The sequence below is a fragment of the Eptatretus burgeri genome, chromosome 14 (genome assembly GCF_056783735.1).
Source record: "Eptatretus burgeri isolate ZD-2024b chromosome 14, Ebu_testis_v1, whole genome shotgun sequence".
Lineage (NCBI taxonomy): Eukaryota > Metazoa > Chordata > Myxini > Myxiniformes > Myxinidae > Eptatretus > Eptatretus burgeri.
Genome location: NC_140974.1, coordinates 35,137,352 through 35,143,563, shown reverse-complemented (window position 1 = coordinate 35,143,563; position 6,212 = coordinate 35,137,352). Strand labels below are relative to the sequence as shown.

Genomic DNA, 6,212 nt, shown 5'->3' with positions numbered 1-6,212 from the left:
CCACCCATGTGTGGTGACACGTAACACTGAAGCTCACAGTTTCCCTACTGAATCACATCAAAATGCCTCCTACACGTCCGTGGACCAAACTACTCTATTAAATGCTAAATTCCCCATTGCATTCCAAAATCTACCCCGACAACCGCAACACCAGATTTATTTACTCCTAAAATGGCTGCCAGTCTGCCAGTCAGCCATCTTTGAAGAGATCAAAATAAAATTAGGTGCAAGTGTGCGTCATTGTGCACTGTGCTTGCGCCATGTTTGAATAAAATTGGATAATGCATATCTGAGAAATGGTTAGGGACAGGTTTAAGTAACAAAATGGCTGCGAGTCGGCCATCTTAGATGTGATCTCAAAAGAAAATGACATGTGTACGTAAGCCATCATTCCTTCTATTATGAGTGCCAAGTTTTAGCAGCATCAGTAAATTCAAGTCGAAGAAATGATTGAGGATGTGTTCAACATCATGTTTTTCTGCAATTAAAATGGCCACCAGTCGGCTATCTTTGAATGCACCGTGAAACAAATGAGGTGCATATCTATGCTATCATTTGTCGTCTTTGTGCCAATTACAAATACAAGCAGTCCATACATGTCCGAGATAGGATGGCTGACACATATGCGCATGCACACACGCGAATATCAAGATCAAATCCATAAGCCCCCATTTTTGACGAAGTCCAATTGAAATGAAAACGAGAGAAGAACCTTCAGAGTGTAGGCTTTATTCCATTTGATTGAAGCCGCTTCTACGGGCACATCAGGGGATACAGGTGCAGCAAGGAGTACATAAGCAGTAAGGTATACACGTGCAACTAATCACCGCAAAATAAATCAGTATAAGCCCGGAGTCCGATATACTCTCAATTCTCACCATTCAACGAGCACCAAGTGAACCGCCGCCGTAAACGACAATGCCCCTGGGACAATCCCCCCGACCGAGCGGAACCTTAGCTTTATCTATTCCGTACTCGAGCCATGCAACATGTGATCGCACGTCACGACCTTCAATTCACCACACCAATGGGAGCGAAAAATCTCATAGCCCCTGTTGTTTTGGTAATTTTGCTATACGGAGTTAAAGGGCGAGCCCATATCTTTTACAGCTAAAATGGCTACCAGTCGGCCATCTTTGATCAGATCGCAAAATATAGTTAGGTGCAAATGTATGCCATTGTGTACTGTGCTTGTGCCATGTTTGAACAAAATCAGACCATGCATGTCTGAGAAATGGTTGGGCACGCATTTAAGTCATAAAATGGCCTTCAGTCGGCATCTTGGATGTGATCTTGAAAAAAAAATGATGTGCAAATGAAAGGCATTCCAGCTTCATCTGCGTGCCATGTTTGAACAAGATCGGTAAATGCATGTCCAAGAAATGGTTGAGGTCGTGTTTAATACGTTTTTTTAGCCCCTGTTGGACTTAGTCTGACATGGGGGCTGATGGATTTGGTCTCGATTTTCATGTTTGTGTGTGGGTGAGTGCGTGTGTGTGTGTGTGTGTGTGCGTGTGCGTGTGCGTGTGCGTGTGTGTATGCATCCGCAACCATATCTCAGACATGTTTGGACGGATTTTTTTTGTACTTGGCACAAAGACAACACATGAAGGAAAAGATATGCACATCATTTTGTTTCATGATGTGATCAAAGATGGCCGACTGGTGGTCATTTTAGTTGTAAAATCCCGATGTTGAACACATCCACCGATTCTACCACCATGGCTTGCAGGCTGCCAGCCAAACAGTATCTCAGACATTATTGACCAATTTTATTTGTACTTGGCACAAAGTCAGCACATGGTGTACATATGCATCTCATTTTGTTTCGTGATATGATCAAAGATGGCTGACTGGTGGCCATTTTAGTTGAAGAAAACCCGATGTTGAACACGTCCACCGATTATACCACCATGGCTTGCAGGCTGCCAGCCAAACAGTTTGTGATGGTGTCCATTATAAGTGTGAAGCAATTTTATTGTGCATGTTGTGCCCAAGTACTCCACCTGGTCTCACCTGTTGCAGGAGGTTTCACACAACAATCTTGCCATATTCTGCTCTATAAAGAATGGGCCCTTCCTCCAAGGTGCACGTTTAACATTACGACTCACCTCTGACATCCAAAACAAGGGTAAATCTTACCGATTTGAACAAACAGACCAAGCAAAAGTTTTAACACAATCTATCTATGAACCCCCCACCTTTTTCAGGTAACAATATTATTGATAGTTCATTAAAAAAAACATGGTTATCTGATTTTAAATGCTAACTTTTGGAAGACGGGATCAAAATCGTGCAATTTGATATTTTTTAAAATTCAAAAAACTGACCGTCTTTGGGAAATCCCGAGTCAGTGAAAATCAGTCTGGATCCACCCATATCAATATCAGCCAGAGGTTATTCATCCTGATTGGAAACCGATGACACTTCATGCAACTTCAAATGCAAGGTGTCCGGAGGGAATGGATGGCTTGGCAAAAAGAAAAACTCAGTAAGATTCTGGTATTTCTTACATCGGAAACTGCACAATCAGATCCACCCTGTGGACTCCTGGACACCTATACAAGGCCAAGCTGACAAGGCACAGCTCGCATCGAGGGAAATTCTACATCTGACATCTAGCAGCTCCAGATCTCTCACACACACACACACACACACACACACACACACACACACACACACACACACACACACACACACACACACACACACACACACACACACACACACACACACACACACACACACACACTTGCAGCGGCTTCGATTTCCCTGCCGACTGCAATTGAAAAACTCACTTGTTTTGCATTGCTGTCATTCTACTGTGCCGTGAATAGGATTCCTTGTGTTGTTTTTCCATAACTGTTTTTCTTTCTGATAAATTAATAAACACACAAATAAAAATGTAATTATTGTTTCAACAGCACATTAAGGAATAATAATAATAATAAACACTTCATTTTTTAATTTTTTTTTTAATTTTTTAATCATTCTAACATTACCATCATATTTTATGTTTCATACATACATTGAAAATTATGTGTTTAATTTATTCGAGGTTAGAAGACATCCTGGGTCAACAATATCATACCCTGATGTCATTTATTCAGATAATCTGCATTAACAGGCAAAGACATATGTGTCAAAGGTATTCTTTAAATTAGTCAAGCTGGGCTGCCTGATAAATTTTCATTCCAGAGTGAATCTGGAAAAAAAAAATCCATAATTTCGGTGAAATTCATTTCTTGCACGAGATGTCATGTGATGTGTTAAATCTAAACGTCACCTGTGAAAACTCCATGGAACTATCCAACAACGATCACGGGAAGCAAGAGGTGCATATCGTGGTTGTTACCTGCTGCTTTACAAGTTCTGTGATCATAGGTGTCGGAGCAATCTGCTCTCCTTCAACACATTAATTTGCCGAATAATGTGACAATTATACTAATCTGGGTTTACCTGCATGGTGAGATTTGATGGGGGGGGAGGGGCAGAGGGGATGAGGAGGATTTCCCTGGTTCTGTTTTATTTATTTTTTATCCCTGGCACTACACTTAAAATTGTCATCCCTGGAGAGGGGGGGGATAAAGTTATCGCTCCCCCCTTAAAAAGATGTATTAATGGTGATTGGATTCGTGAAATGTTAATGTCTGGCATTTACAAGTGATAAATTTTTTTATCAAGTAAGCTGCATTTTAAAAAAGTAAGCTGCATCCTTTTTGAGCACTAACTGATTTTAAAAAGCTTGTTCTAACCACAGCCACAGGATAAGATCAGCAGGACATCATGCTAAACATGATTTTTAAAAATGCAATGGAGTTTGATTTCATTGGATCCGGATCATGCTGTTACGCTGTATTACCCGAGTGGATCGAATGGGATTCCACTTATCCGTTATTATTATGTCACAAAACTGTACGTGACGAAGCACAGCAAAGTAACCAATGAAAATCGACTCCATCATCGTCATTACGTTTCTGTATTTTGATCCAACATCAATACATACATATATATACACATATACATAGACATATACAGTGGGGAGAACAAGTATTTGATACACCCGATTTTGCAGGTTTTCCCACTTACAAAGCACGTAGAGGTCTGTAATTTTTATCACAGGTACACTTCAACTGTGAAAGAAGGAATCCAAAACAAAAATCCTGAAAATCACATTGTATGATTTTTAAATAATTAATTTGCATTTTATTGCACGAAATAAGTATTTGATCACCGACCAACCAGTAAAAATTGCGGCTCTCACAGACTTGTTAGTTTTGTATTTAAGAAGCCCTCCCATTCTCCACTCATTACCTGTATTAACTGCACCTGCTTCAACTCGTTATCTGCATAAAAAGACAGCTGTCCACACTCAATCAATCAGACTCCAACCTCTCCACAATGGGGCAAGACCAGAGAGCTGTCTAAGGACATCAGGGACAAAATTGTAGACTTGCACAAGGCTGGGATGGACTACAGGACAATAGGCAAGTAGCTTGATGAGAAGGCAACAACTGTTGGCGCAATTATTAGAAAATGGAAGAAGTTCAAGATAACAGTCAATCTCCCTTGGTCTGGGGCTTCATGCAAGATCTCACCTCATGGAGCCTCAATGATCATGAGAAAGGTGAGGGATCAGCCCAGAACTACACGGCAGGACCTGGTCAATGACCTGAAGAGAGCTGGGACCACAGTATCAAAGAAAACCACAAGTAACACACTACGCCGTCATGGATTAAAATACTGCAGCGCACGCAAGGTCCCTCTGCTCAAGCCAGCGCATGTCCAGGCCTGTCTGAAGTTTGCCAATGACCATCTGGATGATCCAGAGGAGGAATGGGAGAAGGTCATGTGGTCTGATGAGACCAAAATAGAGCTTTTTGGTTTCAACTCCACTCGCCGTGTTTGGAGGAAGAAGAAGGATGAGTAGAACCCCGAGAACACCATCCCAACCTTGAAGCATGGAGGTGGAAACATCATTCTTTTGGAATGCTTTTCTGCAAAGTGGACAGGACGACTGCACTGTATTGAGGGGAGGATGGATGGGGCCATGTATCGCGAGATCTTGGCCAACAACGTCCTTCCCTCAACAAGAGCATTGAAGATGGGGCGTGGCTGGGTCTTCCAGCATGACAACGACCTGAAACACACAGCCAGGGCAACGAAGGAGTGGCTCCGTAAGAAACATCTCAAGGTCCTGGAGTGGTCTCGCCAGTCTCTAGACCTGAACCCAATAGAAAATCTTTGGAGGGAGCTGAAAGTCTGTGTTGCCCAGCGACAACCCCAAAACCTGAAGGATCTGGAGAAGATCTGTATGGAGGAGTGGGCCAAAATCCCTGCTGCAGTCTGTGCAAACCTGGTTAAGAACGACAGGAAACGTCTGATCTCTGCAATTGCAAACAAAGGTTTCTGTACCAAATATTAAGTTCTGCTTTTCTGATGTAACAAATACTTATTTCATGCAATAAAATGCAAATTAATTATTTAAAAATCATACAATGTGATTTTCGGGATTTTTTTTTAGATTCCGTCTTTTACAGTTGAAGTGTACCTATGATAAAAATTACAGACCTCAACGTGCTTTGTAAGTGGGAAAACCTGCAAAATCGGCAGTGTATCAAATACTTGTTCTCCCCACTGTATATATATATATATATATATATATATATATATATATATATATATATATATATATATATATATATATATATATATGTATATATATATATATGTATATATATATATATGTATATATATATATATGTGTATATATATGTATGTATATATATATATATGTATATATATATATATATATATATATATATATATATATATATATATGTATATATATATATATATGTATATATATATGTATATATATATATATGTATATATATATATATGTATATATATATATATATGTATATATATATATGTATATATATATATATATATGTATATATATATGTATATATATATGTATATATATATGTATATATATATGTATATATATATATATATATATGTATATATATATGTATATATATATGTATATATATATATATATATATGTATATATATATGTATATATATATATATATATGTATATATATATATATATATGTATATATATATATATATGTATATATGTATATATATATATATATATGTATATATGTATATATATATATATATATGTGTATATATATATA

The 6,212-nt window shown here is 38.4% G+C and overlaps 1 protein-coding gene across 1 annotated transcript in view; it reads right to left on the bottom strand.

Moving 5' to 3' along the window:
• The window catches only part of LOC147012955 (uncharacterized), a 55,946-nt gene that overhangs the window by 797 nt on the left and 48,937 nt on the right, over window positions 1–6,212 (bottom strand).